This window comes from Manis javanica, chromosome 15 (assembly GCF_040802235.1).
Source record: "Manis javanica isolate MJ-LG chromosome 15, MJ_LKY, whole genome shotgun sequence".
Classification (NCBI taxonomy): domain Eukaryota; kingdom Metazoa; phylum Chordata; class Mammalia; order Pholidota; family Manidae; genus Manis; species Manis javanica.
Window position 1 is genome coordinate 32,306,455 of NC_133170.1, and position 22,104 is coordinate 32,328,558.

The following is a 22,104-nucleotide window of genomic DNA, read 5'->3' on the forward strand; positions in this document are numbered from 1 at the left end:
TGTATATGAATGGCTGTTGAGCAAGGGCTCCCCTAATGAAGTTAGGTAAATTTATTTACCAAACCCCAGAAAGTTGCCATATTATTATAATCCATTATGTTGAATCAGTTCACTTGGTCTTGAAATGCCAAACTTTGACTCCCTCACCCATCCTTCTTCCCAGGTTTGAGTGCATCTGTGCCATCATCTGAGCCATGATTCCATATATCAGTTTGGTAGAAACATCATCCGGGATTGGGCTGGGGAACAGAGAGCCCATTTCTCAGCTTGCAGACAGCCATTCAGCACAGCTCCGTGGTGTGCTAAAGCTGGTCTGAGTCTACGTAGTCTCTTCAACCAGCTAATGTTTCTCCATCTGTTCCTGCACTGGGACGGAGCAGTGACATGCTCACGGTGTATCAGGGAGGCTGAACGGGGGTGGTCCTGGGTGCACGGTAGGCATTCAGAGGGTGAGTCACTAGTGGGGATGCTGGTCATCCCCAAACCTCACTGTAGGTGACAACTCGGCCTCCACTTCCTCTGACCCCAAAGCGATTCTTCAAAAGTGCACAGAGTGAAGTGGGGGCTTTGAGTGTCACTTCTCCTGGCACCTCTGGCAGGGTGTGAATCAGCAGGAAACCCGCTCAGGGGTGTTTGGAAAGAGAAGAAATCTGAACCTAAGATTAAGGGCCTAGAAAATCTCCCAGAAAAAAATATCACTCCTGTCGTCAGTGAGGATAAACCAGTGACAGAACGTTCGGCTTCCCTGATCCACGTGGAGCATGGATTCAGAGATGTGGGGAGCGGGTTTCCCTGAGCGCAAGAGGGGAGGCCTTGCCTGCGCAGGAGCATGACCCGCTCCCGCCTCTGGAAACTGACCGTGCCTGCCGGGTGGGGGCCGAGGGCCTGGGAGACCCTGCATGGCCGCCCAGGTTAGCCTTTCAGCTGAAAGAGCTTTTATTGCTCTTTATCTATTGACACGTTTTCAGCTAAGAAGCCTCCCCTGAGCTGATCTGTTGCCTCCCTATCCGAGCAGAAAATAATTACCATCAAAGCAGCGCTGTCACATGCCACGTGACATTCTTCGCAGCTGGGGAGGCAGGGAAGGCATGGAGCAGCCTCTGGCTGCCGCGGCTGGGCTGGGGCCCGGCTCTGGGAGAGGCGCCCTCTTGGTCTCTTCGGAGCTGGTGACAATGTCTCCACACCCTGTCTCCAGCCAGGAAACCTAAGCTTGCTGCCTGCTCTCTGTGGGAGCAGTCTCCCCAGGCCAGGAGCCCACCACTGCTCACCACTCTCAGGGCCCACAGGGTAACTCATAGGCACAGACGCCCGGCGCATGATCCAGCAGGGGGTACCTCAGGACAATTAAAGTTTTTATCTTACTTTTTTGTTTGAGAATTCAAAGTTCCCCATGTTCATGATCTGATATTTTTTAATAAATATTTTAAATATAAATTTTACCGAACTATAACATGCACATGGCAGAATGTGCCAGCACAGCTTGATGAATTTCTGACTGACACGGCCACAGGGGCAGCACCCAGGTCAAGAAGCAGAACGCTGTTTGCCTCCTGTGTCCCCTTCTGGTCTCTGCCCCTTGCCCCCATTCCTGTGACCACTATCCTGACTTCTAATTTGTAGCTCAGTTCTGCTTTTTTTGGGTACTTTATGTAAATGGGATCATACAGTACGTAGTTTGAGTCTGGCTTTCTTTACCCAGAATCGTTCCTTGAGAGCCCTCCCTGCTGCCGCCTGCAGTTATGGCTTCATATGCACTGGTGCGTTGTATTCCATTGTGCAGATAAGCCGCAGGGTTTTTATCCATTCTGCTACTGATGGATGTGCAGTTGGGTTTTTAAAACAGTAAACATTGCAGTTAAGTGTAACTCCCAGGGCTGGGGGTTACTGAGTTTATCGGATGTGCAACGTTTAGCTTCATTACCGCCAGCTTTACAATGCGGTTATGCTATGAAATTATGTCAGTATAAAATGACATAAGAACAGTTCTCCACCACCCCCACCCTGGCCACTGTCCTGCTTCTACAGAACGAGATGCAGACCTGGGACCTGTCCCAGGTCACGAGGGCTGGACCACATGACCCCTGGTGGAATTCCTTCCCCTCGGCCCAGGGAAGGCCCTTCCTTCTGGTGGCTGTGAGGGAAAGCACACCACCTCCTCTGCCCCTCAGACTTTCTTCCAGCCCATTCTTTTATACTGATACTTTTCCAGAGGGTCTGATTGGAGCTCCAAATGTTGAAACACAGACAAGCATCCAGGAGGGGTCACCTTGTCCTCACTTACCTGGAGGGTTTGAGCAACTGTCCATCACCACCTCTGCCTTGATGGGTGCCATCTGTGACGACAGTCTGCTTTCCTCTTACTCTAATGATCTGGGAGCAAGAGAGCTGCAAGCATTTGCTCAAGATGGCAGTTGAGGCCACACGGCCCCAGCCCCCATCCACTGGACTGGTGAGGCCAGGTGAGCATGCCACATATCTGTGGCTTCTCCTCCCAGCTACTCACCTTCCCTGATCAGAAGCTGTGTTGTCATGTTCGGCTGGTGAGGGGGAAGAATGGGCTGCAGGTGTCCTTCACAGCCCCCGCAGGCTTCACTAAGGATGGCACTGCCGGCAGCGCTGTGCTCTGTGCCTGCCACACTGCTGCAGGCCGGCCGTGCACCTTCCCCATAAGGCTTGCAGGAGGCTGTGAAAAGAAAGGAAAAATCTGTTTATTGAGCAAAGATTAGGTTCTGGGCATTATTTTAGGCATGTGGATATAGTTCACTGAACAAATAAATGAGTGAATGATTAGTTTTAGAGCACAATTAAAAGAGCTTTTGCTTGCTTCCCCAGCACAGAACTCTTCTGAGATTTTACTTAGGTCCAGGAATAAGGGGGCTCTAAGAATACAGGCTTTTTGGCCAACATCAGTTAATGTTCCCAGACCCTGGGAACCATTCTCATCAATGGAAAGATCAGTGTTACAGTTCACTGTGTGTGAGACTCTCTTGGCCTCTCAGAACCAGCTCTGAGAGTGAGAGTGACCACAAGCCACTAGCTGCTGTCAGAGGACAGGGCCTTTGTGGACAGAGAGAAGGTGGCTGGGGCCCTGTGCCCTAACCCAGGAGGTCATAGCCACAGCTCTGCCAAGTGAATTAGGTCTGGGCCTATTTAGTTTCCACTACCTGGGGCAGACCCCAGAGCTGCACACACCCAAGGAGACAGCAGGGCAAGCAGCTGAATCTGAGCTGGTGTCAAATCCCAGCTCTGCTAAACCTCTTAGTTGTGTGACCTTGAGAAAGTGCCTGTGCTCTTCTGTTTCCTCATCTGTAAATTGGGGGAAATCATCCATACCCCACCAGATTGTTAGGAAGACTTAATCATTCAGTGCATGTAATGCACGGGGCACACGGTTAATATTCAAGAGTGTTGGCCATTATGATTGTTTTTGAGGGAATATTTGTCAGACACATACTACAAGGCCTGCCTTTTGAGAATCTGCTTCATTAGCAAGCCAAGCTGGAACTGACACATGGTGCCTACCTAGGACGGGTCAGTATTTGAGAGTCAGAATTGCTTGGTGAGGAGAGCACTTGGCTGTCTCATATAAAGTGCCAGGCACAGGCACATGGATGCCCCAGAGTAGCATCTAGAGGGTCAGAACCCTGGACCCCAAAGAGGCATCCCCAGTGACTTGTTGATGCCTGAAACCCCAGTAGGTCATTAGTTCAGGAAAAGAAAATGACCAGGTGTCTGCTAAGTCACAGCATGCTGGCCCCCTGCATGACTGTGCCTGTGTACATGCTGTAAAGACAGCTGGCTTGCCAGTAAGAGAAACGCACATACAGAAGAAGATGCCCAGTGACACAGGGAAGAAAGTAGCCACCCCCACTGAGTATCAGCGTGATTCTGTAGAGATTATATATGTGCCAAGCACCTCGCACAGGACCTGAAAGGCAATCATTACCTCACACCTACTAGGATGGCTAACCTCAAAACAAAACAAAACCCAAACCAGACAGAACAGAAAATAACAAGTGCTGGGGAGGATGTGGAGAAATTAGAACCCTGGGAATGTAAAATGGTGCATTCACTGTGGAAAACAGTATGGTCGTTCCTTAAAACTTTAAAAGAGAAGTACCATGTTATCTAGTAATTCCATTTCTGGATATATATCCAAAAGAATTGAAGGCAGGGTCCCAAAGAGACATATTTGTTACACTGATGTTCATGGCAGGATTCCTCACAATAGCTAAAAGCTGGAAGCAACCCAGGTGTCCATCAATGGATGAACGGATAAGCAAAATGTGGTCTATGCGTTCAATGGGGGTATTATTCAGCCTTAAAAGGGAACGATATTCTGACATAAGGTACAATATGGAGGAACCTCGAGGACATTATGCCAAGTGAAATGAGCCGTGCAGAAAGACAAAGACTGTATGATTCCACCTCCATGAGTGTCTGGAGAGGCCAAAGTCACAGAGACCGGAAAGTGGGGTGGGGCCGCTGTCTGATGGGCGTGGCGTTTTTGAGGAGAAGAGCTCTGGAGATGGGTTGCGTAGAAACGTGACTGTATTGAACACTAGTGAGGTGTGCACTGCAAACTTGGTAAGGCGGCAGATTTTACATTTATGTGTATTTTCCCACAATTTAAAACAAAATTTAGAAACATAAAAAGAGCTCAATAAATAAACATTTGCTGCATCTGAATCCAGCTGAACAGGAAACCTTGGAGGGCATGACCGCCGTGGTCAGGGCAGTCAGAGGGTCTGGCCGGGGACCGCACTTGGTGACGCAGAGGGCAGGGCCGGTTTGGATGGTGGCTGCTGTCCTCACACCCCTTGGCTGCCTTGGCCGAGGGGGACATTTCAGGAGAGTGGGGAGCAAGGCAGGCTCGCCTTTCATCTCATAATCACGCTGAAAGCAGCCCTGGGGAAGGTGGTAACACGGCAACTTGAGCTCACTGACAATAACTGATGCCAAGTCTAATTTGAGGGAAGAGGCCCAGGGAGGCCGAGGCGATGTGCCCTCTGCGCTGCTGTGGAGGCAGGAGGTGGACAGCAGCAGGTGGGGGTCCTGAGACACGTTCAAAGGTTTGCTGGGTTGGGAGTGGAACTGGTGACCTGATGTGGCTTGGTTCTCACTGGCCAACAGCCGGGAAATGGAAATCTGTTCTAGCCTAACTGACCTTCCCTGAGTCAGATTCATGAGGTGCTTAAAGAATTGTCTGTAGGCTTCTCGCTTGAGTCTTTCTCCTTCTGAAACTGGAACCACACAATCAGAAAAGGTTTTGTTAGAACCGTGAACTGTAATTACAGACCTGACAGGTGGCTGTGAGTCAGGGGAGACATCTTACTCTGCAGGCACTTAAACAAGGATTTTCGGCAAGGTGACAGTGGAGAATTCTAAAAGTGTCAGCTGGCCCTGTTAAGCCACAACCCAGCATCCAATCCTCAGGCAAAATCACTTTCAGTGGCAGGTGACTTCCTTCCTGGATGAAGATCAAGGGCAAGACAGAGCCAATGACAAGGGGGTAAATGTGCCTTTATTCTCACGATTGCATCCAGGCCAAAGCTGGGCACCATCCATCCATCCTTCCACCAACTGGCCACGTTCCTCGAGGGCCCTCTCTGTCTCGGTGCTGGACTGTACAGTCAGTAAGGACCTGGCTTCTGCCCATTGTTGCAGAACTCTGTGCTGAGACTCCCAGGAACCGAAGAGTTGAGGCAGCTGGTTGGACAGGTGGGGACACTCAGCTGGGATGAGTTTACAGGTTCTCGGTGGCAGGCAGGCACCCGTACACAGCACCCAGCACAGGGCCTGGCAGGGAGCGGTGCCAAGAAGAAGAGGGAGAGAGGGAGGGAGGGAGGGAAGGAGAAAGAAGGAAGGAGACAAGGAGGGAAGGAGATGCGGAGGGAGGGAGAAAGGCAGGCAGGCAAGCCTGCTCCCCTGCGTCCTTCTCTCTAGAACAAGGACTGAGCAATTCCGAGTTGGGCTCCTTTCTGACTGTAGTGATGTCTTCCTAAGGACCAGTCCTCAATCTCCAGTGTCCTTTGTTCTTTTATACCAGCTCTTTCCAGGGACTGTTAGGTTCACAGCTCCCCTCCTTGTGGCATGGTATATAACATCCTGTGACCTGTGCTGGCCAGGCAGGGGTCGCTGAGGGTCACTAAAGCCTCGCATGCCCCCTCCCTGTGCCATGCAGCCTTTGTGATATGCAGCTGCCAGGAACCCTGCAGGAACAGATCCCTTTCCTGCAGCGCCGGCCAGGTAGCCGCTGGGTGTGTTTGGTGAGCCCAGACCCCTGCCACCCCTGCTCCTTGCACCTCTCTTGCTCCTTGGAAGCAACCTGCTTGGCTGAAGTCCAGGGTCCCCATGCAGGGGCACCAAGAGGTGAGCCTCAGGCATGGGGCCATGGCTGCAGCCCACTTCCTGGGGTCTTAAGCAGACCGCATGCCCCCCAAAGGCAGGTGTAGCTTCTCCCACCCATCAGGTGCTCTTCAGACATCTCTCTTACTCTTTGGTCTGCCCTGCTATGGACTTTGATCTGACCCGACGTGTCCACTGCGCTCTGGGCTCACAGAGGGTGCGCTGCTGGGGCAGGTGAGCACCCCCTAAGAAGGAGCAATGGGTGGGAAGGACCAGACCCCGAGAGACCCAGCGGGTACCGCCCAATGCGGGAGGGCCGGGCTGGACGCTCTGGTTCCTTATACTTGAGTCATTTTGACATTTCAGGGAAAAGACAAACGACTTCCAGGGCTGAGGAAGCCCATGAGCTGTTCTGGTCTTGGACCAGCTCCCCACCCCCCCAGTGGGTCCCCCGGGCGTTGCTCAGGATGGTGTCCCTACTGCCACCACATCACGCACTTCCTTTCCTCCTCAGACAGTCCTCTGCTCAGGCCAGTGCTCAGGCCTCTGGGTGTGTTCCCTGCCCACAACAAGCCACATTGTTACTGACCTCTGGGCCCAGCTCCAAACTGAGCACAAAAATTGGATTTCCCATGGTTAGCCCAGAACTGCACTCGGATCCTGGCCTCTGAGGGTCCTGTGGGCTCCAGCCTCCCTCGGCCCTGCCTCCCGGCTGCGACCATGTTCCAGGCAGCCAAGCAGTCTGTGGCTCTGCCTCGGCGGCTGTCTGTCAGCGTTGCCTTCATTTATTTCCCATGCATTTGTTGAATATACATATTTTAGTTAAACAGAAAAAGGGAAGCAGCAAATACTCAAATACCGAAATACCAACACGCCCTATCCTCACAGGCTGAGGAAATACACACAAAGCATTAAATAGCAATACTATAGTTAGTGGAATGGATACACTATCCCCCCCACCCTGGGGGCTCCCCTCCCCCAACTGGATACTGTGCAGGGCTTGGAGGAGGAGAAAGGGGGCTGATTCCTGGCCTTTCTTCCCTCCTTGGGGCGAGTGGATCTCCCTGGGTTGCCCTCGCCCCTCTAACTTGCCTTTCTCTGCGACCCTCCCCTGGACACAGCTCCCCTCCAGCAATGTGCTATATTAAAGAAGCTCAGCTCTGCAGGTTGCGGCCTCCATCAGGCATTATTAGGCCAAGGCAGCAGGGCAGGAGCAGAGCACAGGAGGGACGATGCTCCTCACGCGCCAGATAACGCACGCCGTCTGCTCCCCAGCCTAAGGCCCCGTGGGTTCCGGGTGCTGGGCGAGGGCCAGGCCTGCCAGGCCCCAGGAAGCCCTCATCAGAGGCAGAGTCGACAGCCATGGCTGCCTTGGAAGCAGCTGATTCAGGCCACGGGTGACTGAGGCTGCAGGCCCAAATCACATATTCACGGTGGCCGCGTCGTTGAAAATTAAAGGTGTGTGGGGCACAGCCCGGCCCTCCAGCCAGCACAGCCTGTTCACTGGGCCAGGCCCAGGCCGCGGGCCATCACAGCCAGCACCAGCTGCAGCCCCGTGGCTCTCCACCCTCCCGCCCTTCCGGGGGCCTCCCTCTGGCTTCCGGGGCTGTGATGGGGGAAGGAGCATGTGCCTGTACTGACCTGGTGCCCTGGGTGTGACAAGATGAATTCTATATTCCACCTCTGGTTCAGGCAGTGCAGCCCTGAGTCCCATTACCAACAAGTTACATTGACCATTGGTTCCTCATCTGTAAGATGGGGGCCTACACCCATCCATAGGACTGATGGGGTTATTTAATGCAATACTGCTTAGCCTGTGTTGACATTAATTAACTAGTTAGTTAGTTAATTCTGGTAATACAGTAAACATTGAGCACCTCCTTGGTGTTAGGCCTGACCTACTTTAGGTTCTGGGGATAAAGCAATAAGATAGAGCTTATATTTGTGGTGAGTGTGAGTGTGAGTGTGGGATGGGATGGGGCACAGTCAGGCAAGTAAGTGCATAAATAAACAACATAATTTCAGGTAGTAATATGTGCTACAAAGGAAGCAAAATGATATGGAGCAGAGCTGAGGGCTCTCTGAGGGGGTGACATTGGGCTGAGACATTGTCTTGCCCAAGTATTTCAGACCTGGGTAAGTTCACTGTGGATTTGGTGAGACCAAGAGATGACAATGGAACATTCTTAGGGTAAAAAGGTTCATAGCCGGCTTTATTCTCCCAGCAGTAGGTTGAGCACTAGAATCATGTCTGCATCCAGCAGCCTGCAGGTCCATAATCCTCCTCTGTCTCTGCCTCCACCCGGAGCACTGGGCAGATCTCTTTATATAGTGACTCAGTCAGCGATAGCTGCTTGTCCACATGTGTGGAAGCAGTAGCCTAGCTGGAGGCCAGTTATGTCATCAAGTAGTTTAGGGTCAGGTGAGGACCCTGGCCATAGGAACTTCCATTTTTCCCACAGACTTGAATGAAGGAAAGAACTAGTGTGTTATGGTCTGAAGGTGGAGCATTATAGGCAGGGAGCAGCTCTGCAAAGGCCCTGAGGCAGGAGGGAGCAGTGTCTAATGGTGTGACAGTAACTGGTTCCTGCCTCAAAGGAGGGGTGCAGATGAAGTCAGTAATACATCTGGAGGCACCCCAGGTGTGTACACACAGTGATGCCCCACCTGGGAGTGTCTCAGATTGGCCGGAGCTCCCAGACCACATGCAGCTGCTGAGCCTTGTTATTTTGTTCAATGACTGAAATTCGTTTATCTACAGGGCATTATTATGACATTGCTTTCATAGGTACTTTTGATTGAGCTGCCATACACATGCGTGTGCATATTGTTTATCTTTACGAGTTATTTGCATGCAAATGTGTGGCTCTAGGGATGACCCAGGGAAGTCACACTTGACCACGAGGAGAAACCTGGGGGAATTACAGGTGATTCTGGAGCCAACCCAGATTAAGAGTTCTATTTTTAACTAAAGTAGTAGCGGTTTTCCTAAATGCAGGAGCTAACAGACTGCACAAGGGCTGGGAGGGGACAGCACTTTAATCCCAGGGACTATGCGTTCCTGCCCCCATGAGGTGCCCCCAGTGGCTCACGTGTGCATGGAGTTTACAGTCTCACATCACTTCCCATACCAGCTCATCTGCACTGGGAACAAGTCTGTGAGATGATGATAGACTCATTCTCCCCACTTTGCAGATGAGAAAAACTAGGCTCAGAAACCTCACTTGGCAACCAAGGTAGATATGGACTACATGCAGGTAACTCCTACCTTCTGTTTCTCCAAAGTCCTTTCCAGAGTACCTGCTCCCCATGCAGCATGGCACAGGGTGAAATGTGTGGCATTGGTGCCAGCAGCTTGCCTGGGCTCAAACCTCAGCCTGTCACTCAGCCTGCTGTACAGCGTATCTCTCGTGAGGTTATCCTCAAAACCCAGGGAGTCGATGCACGCAAAGTGCTGACAGTAGTGTTGGTTCAGAGCAAGTGCTCAGCAGTCATTAGCTGCCTGCCCCATCTCGTCCAGCTGCCTCCACGCAGCCCTTCCGGAGGCTGTCTGCTCTGAAGCCCTGGTCCCCCAGCCTCAGTCCTACCCCACTCTCTTGAGGCTTTCCTCATTGGTGCTCCCTGTTTGTCTCCCCATTCTTGGAACTGTTCTCAGGTCCCTCTTCCTCTCCCCTCTCTGCCCACAGGCAAAAGGCAGCCCCACATTTCCAGCTGCAGCTCTTTTCCTAGCAGCCCTTGCTCCATCTTTCTCGATCTAGTAAATCACATTTCTAAATAAATCCGAGGTTTAGTTGTTCTTTAAGCCCACAATCCAGAAGATGAACAAACAAACAAACCCACCCAAGCAGCCTTCATTGGTAGCCAGTTTGTTGGGAGCTGCTCTCTCAGGAGGGCGTTAAACCTGGGCCAGGCAGTCTGTGCTCACCCACAGCCCCACTTGGCAAGGACAGTGGGGGACGGAGTCCCAGCTTCCCTCTGTGGACTAGGAACTAACAGCAGAAGTAGGAGAGTGTTTGGGTGCCGTCAGGAGGTGCAGAGTGGAGCCATTGAGACCAGGGTGCCACTGGGTCCCCCCTAGAGGCAGGAGGCAGGGTCCCAGGCTGGTCGCCAACCACCTCCCAGGCTTGTGCTCCCCATGGTGTCCCTGCCCACTCTGCCCTGAACCTGCCCCTTCCCACCCTCAAAAGCCCAGACTCTTTGCTAGGTGATAACCAGCTCACCTCATAGGTTATTTTCTGGTGACCCATGGTGCTTTCCTTTCCAAGGCTGCATCTCAGCAGCAGGCTTTGGGAACCTTAACTCAAAATGACTCTAGGGTGACTCTAATGGAGGTCAGCAGGGCACTGTGGCGGTCAGTACTGGGAGTGCAGTTGGGCATGTTTCTGGAGGCTCCTTTCAAACAATCTTAGGTCTATGGAATGGGGTGAGGGCCTTTGGTCTCTGTCCGGGACCAGAAGTTCCCTGTTTCCAGCAGAGCCCAGTGGCTGAGGGGTTGGAAGGGCAGTGTGCAGAGGGAGGATGGGAGCTCTTCCTGCCAGCCCCTTCTGTTTCTCTGCCAAGTCTGAGTTGTGTAGCCAGTCCAGACATTTCGATGTGAGAAGCCAGTTGGCTGTCTGTATAACCTAAATGTCCAGAGAACTGTCGATCCTTCCCTTCAAGTCTAAAAATACAAGTGCAAGTCCCTGCTCTGACACTTAAAAGTGACTCACACTGCCTCAGTTTCCCTCAGAAGAGGGGATGATGGGCTGACATGCCGGGACCTCCAAGGGCCTTGCACGAGAGGTGAACACACCTCACAGGGTGGTGGGCACACACAGGCACCTGACAAGGCTCATTGCTTTGTTTGCTCTGCTTTTTGGAGGCTTTTTCATTTTTCCTGTTCTCACCTCTCTGGGCCAAGAAGGAACACCACCCACCCAGCAGTTCTGCCTGTTGGTTTTGAGCACGGACGCAGACAACATGCCGGGTTTGCCCCATTTCTGCCCAAGGCAGTTTCCCATGTGCATGAGGAGCACAGAGCTCCCGGCCCGCCACCCCTGCCCCACTCAGAGCCACAGGGCCCTGGCGCCCAGGAGAAAGCTGCCTTCACCTGCACCTGCTGAGGAGTGGGCCAGGGGCCTGGCACTGCCAGCTGTAGTTCTGCCCTGCTCTTCTGTCTGAAGGTGGAAACAGGGCAGACCCCTGTTAGACCCCAAAGGTCATTCAAAATATGGAACACAAATGAACAGGCTGGATAAATCCCCTCCTTGAGGGGCCTGCGTGGGGGTGCTGATGGGGGTTGGGGAGACCAGCTGGGCCCTCCGCTCTAGCTGCCTCTGGTCCTGCTCTCCCCTAATGGATGCAGTGAAGGAGCTGTTCTCTGGCCCTTGCCATGTGCCATGCACAGCGCTGGACACTTCCACATTAGTTATGCAGCCTTCACCACAGCCCCGTGAGGGGAGCTGTCCTCCGGTCTCTGCAGATTGGAGGTTAGATGGCTGCCCTGAGGTCGCACAGATTTAGATGGAAGTCTGGCTGCTTCGGCCCCTGGGAGCCTTCTGCAGTGCTGAAGCACCCTGCTCCAGTTCCTTCCTGCCCTCTGCCTCATATCCCCCACTCTGAGGGCACCCACCCTCTCTGCAAAATCCTTCCAGCACTGCCAGCCCACCACCAGCACCACCCAGCCACGAGACCCACTTCCTGAGGGCTCCTCTCCCTGGAAACCGACCCGCTGAGCTCCCTGGCACACTGAGAACACGTGGTCATGAGACAGTAGACCAGCTCATGGGCAGGGCCCCTCCTGAGGCCTCCTTGGTTTTAACAGAGGGCTCGTGGAGATGATCCCTAACAAGTCATGGGGATGACTGCACTTTTTCCTCTTTTGGCTTCTGGCAGATGGTTTACTGGAACCGAATATGAGCCCTGGAGGCAGATGGCTACAGTCCAGCTCCTCACTACTTGTGCAAACCTGGACGAGTCCCACAGCATCTGGGCCTCTCCATGTCATTTGTGACACAGGATTAAGTGAAAATAAGCTCACAGCACAGAGCCAGGCACCAGAGGGACGCTCATAAATGTTAGTTTCACTCCTGCCCCTTCTGGGGCAAGGAGGCTTCCTCCTGCTTTCCGTCGTCCTGTAACAGCCGCCCAACCACTTATGAGTAAGGACAGGACAGGCCGTGTGGACGGGTGGCCCTGTCCTCTGCCTCTTGGGGGCACTCAGGCCGCCAGCTCTCAGGAAGGCCAGAGCTTTCTCTAGGCCAGGGAGGAAGGGGGGCTGCAGTGGGACCCCCTTCAGACCACAGGGATGGCAGCCCCCCTCACCTGCTGCCGGCTTTCCCAGGGGTTCCTCCCGTGCCACAGACATCAGCTGCTGCACCCTGTGCTGGTCACTGTGGGGGACCATGTAGGGGGCACACAGGCTCACGGGGCAGCAAGGTGGGCCTCACTCAGTTTCCAGAGGGACATTTTTATTCTTCATTGTTAATATTTTCTGGAGGGATTTTGAGGGAAGGACTTAAATAGTCAGGAGAAATAAATAGGATCGTGAAGGAGGGGAGAGAGAAAGGAAGCGGGACCGGCTCAGAGGATGAAGGCATTTGGTGTGTGAGCCGGCCCTCTGTCAGAGGGACACTGACCCCAAGTGCATTAAAGAGCACCTGGGAATCTTGTTAAAACTGCAAATCAAAAAAAAAAAAGTTTTAACTATGAATTGTAGGATTTTAACCTGATTGGATCAGCCTAGGCTGGGGGCTAGGAATCTGCACTGTGATGAACACCTAGCGATTGTGATGGTTTGGGTGTTTGAGGACCACACTTAAAGAAACACTGAGCCTCAGCAGGGCCTCCAAGATGCTGGATTCTCAAAAAGCTCCAGGCCCCTCTCCTGGAAAAGGCAGGTCCTTGAGGGTTAGAGGGCCACCCCACTGCCGTTAGACAATGACTGCCACAAATTTAATCAGGCACAGCCCCTACCTCTCAGCTGACCTCATGCTGTCTCCCCTGTGACTCTCAGCAGTGTTCTTGGCAGTGAGGGCCCAGCCTGTATTTCGCTCTCTTCTCTTCTCAAGCCTGGTCACATCGACCAGCCCACTGGATGTACTGCCTGAAACACAGCTTGCTGCGGTCTTCATTGATCTCTCTGCACTTTGTGTCACTCAGAATGGCTCATGGCTGGAAGGTAACTGAGAGGCGATCTCGTCTAAGTGCCCTTAAGCAACAGTGCATCAGCAGCTCTTCAGGAAGCTTTCTAAAAACATGCATGCTCAAGCTCCAGGACGCTGATAATTAGGTGAACAGCCCCTCTACAGTGCTGTGGCAGATGCACAGTTACCTTCCAGTTCCCATTCTTGCTCTTCCTCCATTCTTCTTTGTTCCTTCCTTCATCCTCTGCTAGGAATTTGAATGTGATGGCTGGGGCTCTAGCTGCCCTCTTAGACCATGAGTAGGAGGTGTATGCTCTGGAGACTGAGTGGTGAGTTGGAAGTATCTGGGGTCTGTAAGTTATATAGAGCAACTGTTTACCTCCAGACTTTTATATAAGAGAGAAAAAATAAACTTCCATTTTGTTTAATTCACAAAAAACAAAGCCCAGATCTGTCTCTCTAGACTTAGATCCCAGGTATTTCGTATTCCTCTTACTTTTTCAGTAGCTTTATAAATTCTTTCCAGTGGTAATACACATAGTGCTTATACTTCCTCTGCAAATATTCCAAAGTGAATCACACTGCCAGGCATGTAAAACTGACCAGCAAATGCTCAGCCGATTGAGCAATTGATTCATTAGCTTGTCTGTTTTCTATTTCTACACAAAGATGAAGCTCATTGGTGGGATCAGGAGTCCTGGGATTTATTCCTGATTCTGTCAGTAACTAGTTCTGTGGCCTTGGAGCTAACCATGGACCACTGTAGAAAGACAGTTTTGACCAGATGCCCTCCACACTCCATCCATTTCTATCACTCTGAGGATGACTGACCTTAGTTCTGAGCAGTGTCTGTGTGATAGTTTGCAATGTGTGAACCTGACTGGCTAAGCTCACCTTGGGACACTGCCATTTGGAGCTTGAAGGAATAGCTGGAATCAGGGGATGATGCATCAATCTAATTGGAAGAAAGATATGAGCTTAGAGGGCTGCCATGTCGAAAGCAAGGTGGAAGTTCAATTGCCTTGTTATACCCCTCATAAAGGAAGATGATTCAGAAGAACAAAACCAGCCTAACTAGGCCTTGTGGTGTGCAAGCACCGAGGTGAGGGCATACCTGAAAGCCAGCACCTTGGTGAGAAGCCCCGGAAGGCTCCTCTCCCCTTCTCTGCCTCCTCCACCTGTGGGCTGTCATCCTCAGCATCTGGTTCAGAAGGTGAGATGGCTCAGGCGCCCCTCCAGGGAACTCGCCCCTGACACCCTGCACAGGAGGCAGTCCTCTGCAGAGGGAGCTGTGATAGAACCTCCGCCAAGACGACTGTCTGTGTAAACCCGTCGAAGAGGCAGGCTGCTCCTCCTCAGGAGAGAGGATGCTGGCTGTGCTATTGGTTGCCCTTTAAATGATCCCTGAGCTTTGAGTTTCGTTTAAGTGGCCTGGATTTCTCAAGGCAGCCTTCTAGTCCTTTCTTCCTGGCACCTGGGCAAGAGAATGCTCCCATGGATGTTCAGCTCCCCAAGAAGAGCAGTGTCTGCCAAAGGAGCACACAGGCTTGGTGCCGAGGTTCAGTATAGGCCCTCAGGATGTTATCAGTAAAGTCACCGTGATTCTGGCATTTTTATCCCTTAATTTCTTTTAATTTATCCAAAGGGGTCACTTAGTTGTGTCCCCAGAATGGATGTGAGATGAGCCAGTGGTGGAGACAGATGGGGTGGCCCAGCCAAGCCCCCAACACAGCCTGCGTTGATGGGTGTCACCCTGCTCATCTGCCCTGGGAGAGGCCTTGGGACCGTTGGGACCACGGGCACGTAGGCACTCTGATGCCAGCGTGAGCAGCCCCAGTGTAGAAAACAGAGACGGGTGTGTGGCTTGGCAGATACCTGTGACAGAAGTTCGGGACTGAGTGAGTGAACCCCACTTGGTCTGTTCTCAGGCCATTTACTTGCCATCTTGGTGCGATTAGACAGGGATGATTAGCAGGTGCTTTGTTGTGTCATCCTGATCTCTGAAGGTGTCATCAATGTGTCTTCCTCGCTGTGTCACTGATCAAGGGCAGCATCCACTGTGCCAGTGCAGGGAAGCGAGCTGCTCAGGGCAGCCTCAGCGGGATGACCACAGTGGTGTGGGTGCATCTGGACCCGCGGATTCATCTGCAGGTGGACTAGTCTGGTTTGTCATTGCCCTGTCCTGTTTTGGCCTCTCTGATAGGTTGGTTATCAACAGTATGGCCTGTGGCTGCCTCCTGCTTTTCTGACAGAGACTAGAGACAGTGCCTGAGTGGGGTGGGTGTAGAAGGGCTTCCCGGTCCCTTTGCCGCCCCCGGCCACCATTCCTGATAGGCACCACTGTTGTAGTGAGCGTATTTCAGTCTCTACCCATTTTTTCTACTTAATTCATGTCCTTTTCCTGTGCATAATTTCAGAATGGTTCTGATAAGTGGAATAATAGCATCAACATTTTCTACTGTTTAGTTATTATAATTTTTCAAACACATGGAGCTCTGTAGTCTATTAGCCAGAATTACATGCTGTCTTGATATGATAATGGCTGTTTGCCAGACTCAAGCCAAATGCAGAACGTCACTCAGAAGGAAGAGCTCACACCATCTGCCGCCATGGCCGGCCTGCTGGGGCCAGGCCACCCGTCAAGGCCTGAGTCACCAGCATGCCCAGTGCATTAATAGACATAGCGCCCTCGGGCCTGGCATCAGGTAAGTGGCCCTATTCTTCACACGTCACATAATCTACCCTGACTTGTCACCTTAGGCTCTTCAAATCTACAAAAAAGTCTTATTTTTAGCATTTTGACAAAAGGAAAACATTTTGTTCACCAGTTATGTGACTGTGTGACTGTGTGAAACAGTGAGAAGTACTCAGCATGGGAAGAGATGGCCTCTGCAGTTTATGAGTTTGCTTTGAGGATCAGAACTGGAGAAGGGAAGGACAAAAGTACCAGGTGGGTGCTACGACACAACTGTCATGGTCTTGACGGTGAATACAAACTCCCCTGCAGATCCTATAGGGAAGCCGCAGGCTGCAGAATGACACCCGCTTCTCAGTAAGGCCCCGGCAGCTGGCTCCCTGCACACTAGAAGTCTGTTCCTGAGGCTGTTGAGCCCCAGATGGAAGTACAGTAGTTGCTGTGCATTTAGGGGCCATGCTGTTTGAAAAAAATCCGTATCTTTAAATACTGGCAATCAACCCAACATGGTGAAATGCTGTTTCTTTGAAAGGCTCATTGAGCTAAGAAAGGCTGGGTGAACAGCTGGCTGGGTGTGTCCACTTCAAGAGGGGGCACAGGTGCTGAGTGAGGGACAGTGACATCACCCACACTCTTAGAACTGCACTCCCCTACCCCAGCTCTCTCAGAGGAGGATTTGCCTACATTGAAAGGACAGGCTGTGGGGCTGCCCGGGAAGGAGATGCAGGAAGGACCTGCCTTCCTGGTGGGAGATGGTGGGGGAGGGGGTTGGGGTGTACGACCTTGGGAAAGTCATCACACCTTTCTAAGCTCCAGTTTCCCATTTGAGAAAATAAAGGAATTAACATAAAAATAACAAGACAAATATGAAAATAATGATGACTAACACTGGGCTCTTCCATGTACTATTTTAAGCACTTCAAGTGTTTTGATTCATTTAATCCTCATAATAACCTACAAGGTTATCTCCATTTTACAGGTGGGCAAGCTGTGGTCCTGGGTGGAATCTAGGCTGTCTGGCTTTAGTGAAGAGCACACATGCTTGGCCACTGTGCTCTTTTCCAAGTTTCTAAATTATGTGAGATCAGGAGAGAACAACAGTTTACCCTGTAACCTTTATAAAAGCCACTTGGCCAGATGGAAAAACCAATTTCTAAAAACAACAATGATAAATCAGTGATAAAGGGAGGGATTATATAATAAAAGGTGCTAGGACAATTGGTTAGCTACTTGGGAAAAATATCAAAGCAATTTAGGTCCTCATCTCACATATTTTGCCATAATATATTCCAAGTTGATTAAATAGATTACTAGGAAAAGGAGAAGAAAATGGAAGCAGGTATCAACTTTCTGGCTGGAGGAGGACTTTAATAGCTTAAAACAATGAAAGATTATAAAATTTGATAATAGTTCTAACTTCAAAAATTAGAAATCTCTACATCAGTAATAAAAAGCCAATTAATTTGAGAAAGTAGTTATAAATGCAATGTTTTGCCTAATATCTGTATTTAAAAATATATTTAAAGGAATAAGAAATTCAAAGACTCTGATAGATAAATGGACGAAAGATCTACACTATGCCCTAATAACATTTTGGAAAAATGTTTCACCTAAGTAGTGATTATTAAGATCCTAATTTATAAAAAATGTCATACTAGTATCATTATATATGTGCATACATATTATGTGTGTATGTGATTTATGTATCTATAAACATGCACACACATATATTTATATATATGCATGTGTGTACACACACATACACACATTTCCTAGCTCTACCTGCTGAAAGAACTTATAATGACACCCCAGTAGCAAAGAACAAACCAGATCTTGGTCTCTAAATAGTGTTCTCCACCCAAGGATTCACAGGCAAAGTAAGTGCAAGAGAATCCTGCAGCACCTGGTGCCAGAAAGTAATGCTCACAGAATGATGGGGACATGTCAAAGGATGCAGGAGCCAGTTCAAAGGACTCCTGCTGGCTACATCTGAGATAATCTGAGCTTCAAAATAAATGACATTAGCAGATTATGCCACATAAAAATGCTTATATAATGATGTAACTAAATTAATGAGTAAATGAATGGGGAAGAGTGAGGACATTTCCTTGCAACAAAATGCTATCAAATGCGGGAGGAATAACAGAATTAGAAAGTCACCGCTCGGCCACATCCCACTGCTTCAAAGAAGAGCTGTCAGTGCAGCTGAAACTAGTAAATGAACCTTTAAATGAGAAACAGGGTATTAGCATAGTCTCAATGTATCTCCCTTAAACTGCTAATTAGTTAAATGGTAATCATACAATAGGGAAACATGACTACCACCTTAACCAAGTGGTCCATGTCAACCTCACCACTGACGGGACAAGCCAACATCATGAACCCCTGGTGTGACACCTGAGGTGGATTCACAGCGCTTCTGTGTGTTCTGGCCCCAAATGCATGACCTTAATCTAATCACGAGGAAACGTCAGACAAACCCAAATCGAGGGATATTCTACAAATATCCTGGCTTGTCCTTTTCAAAAAATGTCACGGCCATGAAAGACTAAGAAGACTGGGAGAGTCATTCCACATTAAAGAGGCCCAAAGAGATTTGGCACTGAATGTGACGCACAGTCTGGGACTGGATCCTGGACTGGATTTTCTGTATTTCTTTCTTTTTTGTCTATAAGGGGATATTGGGTAAAATTTAGGGTCTTCAGAACAGATGCAGTATTTATCAACGTGAATTTCCTGATTTTGCTAATCATACTGCAGGAGGAGGCCTTTGTTCTCGTGAAGCACATACTGAAGTACTTAGATGGAGGGGCGGTGCATTTGCCAGTCTCAGATGACTTAGAAAAAATGTATATACGTATTTATGTATGTGCGTCCATGTTACATATGTCGATCTATACATCCATCTACCCAGAATGATAAAGCAAATGTGGCCAGACTGGGCTATCTGCAGGAGGGCATATGAGAGTGCCCTTTACCATTCTTCCAACTTTTCTGTAAGTTTGAAATTATTTCAAAATAAAAAGTTAAACAATAACAAGTGCCCTGCTTTCGCTCTAGCTTTAGCAAGGATAAGGAATGAGAGGGCAGGAGGGCAAAGCAGGAACCCCTGAGCCCCACTGGCAGGAATGGCTCTGCCCAGGAGTGCCATTTGGCAATTTGTACTGAGACCCTTAAAAATATTCATAACTTAAAGCCCCATTTCTACTTAGAGAAAATATACAAATATGTAAAGGTTTATGCACAAGTATCTTATTGCAGGATTACTTTGAAAAGTAAAAATTTGGAAACAACCTAAATATTCAACAATGAGGACTGTGGAATATGACTAAACGATGCCTCAGAAGAGTTTTTTAACAGTATGACTAGATGCTCATCTTTTAACATCCCATGAAATACCAGAATACAAGGGACATGGAGTGGAATCTCAATCACATCCCAAATATGCATTTAAAAATCTGGAAGAAAACAAGCGAAAATTTTAAAATATGTCCTTTGGTGTATTACTTCCTCTACTTTCTAATAGTTTTCAGTCATACAGCATTTTTATCATAAGAAAATAGTCTTACGTGAGCAAACAACACAATGAACAAAGAAGCAAGAAGGGTGTGAGCCTTTCCGTGAGCTCATGCAGAAAACCCGGTGCATGGACAGTCCTGCCCCCAGCAGCCGTGAGGCAGCCGCCGTGGACTGGCCTCAGCTCTGGCCCCTGAGGAAGGGATGGAGACTGAGAGGGAAGGAAGTGGGTCGCATGTCACAGTGACAGTGTGGAGGTGGCCCTCCTATGCTCAGGGGGGCACCACAGAATCCCTTTGAATCCTGGTGGATAAGGAAACTGAGTTTAGGAGAGATTAACTGACTACACAGTTCAACATTTAATAAGAGGTGAGGCTGCGGTGCCGAGTGACTCCAAAACCCTGTGTCCTTCGTGGACCCCTGCACGGTCCCCGCCCCCAGTCAGCACGCTCACCTCTTCCTCCCCACCTGGGTGTGCTCTGCTCAGTACTACAAAGCAAGTCTCCTCCCTCTCTCTCCTTTCCCCCCAGGAATTCTTACCCCACAGTGGCCTCAAGGAAAGGTGGTGTCTGCTTATGTGTGGGAAGCATGAACACATCGTCCTGTCTATTGCGAAGGTGGTTTACTCGGCCTTCGGGTGGCCAGGGGCCTGAGCAGGAGACATGGCGGCTGACCTGTGCTCTGCAGCGCCTCAAAGGCATGATGGTGGGGAGACCGCAGGGGGAGACTAGCATGGCCTCCAGAACACTTTCTAGCAGTGAGAGTGAATAAACAGAAATAAATTACACAGAGACACATTCACTCTCTCCCAGAAAGCCTTGGGCAGAAATGCTAAGTGCTCAGCCTCCTGGGAGAAGACCTTGAGGAAGTCAAGGCAGGAATCCATACCCTGAGGGAAGGGAATTGAGACTCAAAGAGATGAGGTGACCTGCCCCTGGCCCTTGGCCATAGAGCCTCACCCCTTCTGCCCCATGGGGTCCCCTCTCATCCCGCCCCAGGCAGGGAGGTGGGCCAGATCGTTTCTAACACAGCTTCCTTCCTTGCTGGCTTGATTTACCCCAACTAGGGGGATTCTTGTTCTTACAAACTTTTCTCCTTCCCCAACTGATGAAAAAGGTCCATATAGGCAGAAGGTGGATGGAAGCCCCCACTCTTGGTTTGTCCTGTTCCTGAGAAGGCCACTCTGAAAGGAGGGCGCATGCACGGCAGTGCCAGCCGGGCACACAGACGGTCTTGGGGAGCAGGCTCACTGACCCAGGCGAGAGGCAGCCGCGGTCAGGCCGGAGGAGTGCACCACCGACCCAAGGGACAGTGGGGTCGGCCTGCGGGGATGGCTCAGCCTCCCAGGGCAGGCCGGGCACACATCTAAAAGAGGGATTATGCTGTTGTGAGGCAGACATGGTCGGTGAATTCTGAAGAGTCAGGGCTCAGTGCCGACTGTTCTTCTTATATATGTGACTCCTGGCACATTCTCTAACCTCACCGAGTTGTTTCTTCAGTTGTAAGATAAAATAGCAATAAACAATCTCATGGAATGACTGCAAGGTTCAATGAGATGGCAAATACCAGGGGCTGGCGATGATCAACACTCAACAGTTTAATTTCACTCCTAAATTAAATGGAAATGTCATACTTTAAGGTTTCCATTGTGCATCAGAGAAACACAAACCCGTAATTCATTTCTGAAAGTCCTCACTGTGTTTCCAAGGCCTCTCCCACATCCTTCTTCAAGCTGCAGCCCAGAGATCCCTGCGGATGCCCTAAGGTCAAGGCATCTGGGCACTCAGCTCAGGGGCTCGCACACACAGTTCAAGCAGGTGGTAGGCACTCACGGCCCCGGGCTTATCTGAAGATGGCAGCCGTGGTATTTTAGCCCCAGGGCCTGTTTGACTGTGACACCCGTCATCCCCTCGCTCACCCAGCAGCCCCATCTTGGCTGCTGGAGGTGTAGTCTGGGTTCCACAAGCGGCCCTGATGGTTTATATTCCACCCCCAGTGTTCTGCACCCACAGGCCTGCAGCCTCCCACCTGCCGGAAGTCATTGGGAATTAAAAACACCACTGAAAACAAATAGCTGCAATGTAGTATGTCAAGAGCAGTTTCCTTCCTCTTGACGACAGTCAAGATATGTGCAGGTATAGTATAGTATAGAAAAGGGAAAGGCATTTTTCTGTGGTTAATGGCCTCTCAGAGCAAGATGCCACACGTTGACTCCATCCTGTCTGGACATCAGGTCTGCTCCATTCGCTTCCTCCAGAGCATCTCGTGTGCGTGACGTGCGGAGCGGGATCCTGGCCAGACCCAGCTCTGCTGCATGCCTGCCAGGGGACTTTCTCCCTCTGACCACTTCTCCAGCATCGTTCCAGGTTGTTGTGAGGTCCAATGAGGCAGAGCATGTGAAAGCCCATGGTGAATTCTAGA

The 22,104-nt window shown here is 50.4% G+C and overlaps 1 protein-coding gene and 1 long non-coding RNA gene across 29 annotated transcripts in view; one reads left to right on the forward strand and one right to left on the reverse strand.

Annotated features, from left to right (window-relative positions):
- The window catches only part of CACNA1C (calcium voltage-gated channel subunit alpha1 C), a 654,724-nt gene that overhangs the window by 292,097 nt on the left and 340,523 nt on the right, over positions 1–22,104 (forward strand). The gene's annotated exons all lie outside the window — the stretch shown is intronic.
- Positions 11,702–22,104, reverse strand: part of LOC140846442 (uncharacterized) — a 40,114-nt gene continuing 29,711 nt past the window's right edge. For both annotated transcript variants that reach the window (XR_012125538.1, XR_012125537.1), the window contains exon 5: positions 11,702–22,099. This is a non-coding gene — a long non-coding RNA (uncharacterized lncRNA). The remainder of the gene's footprint in view (positions 22,100–22,104) is intronic.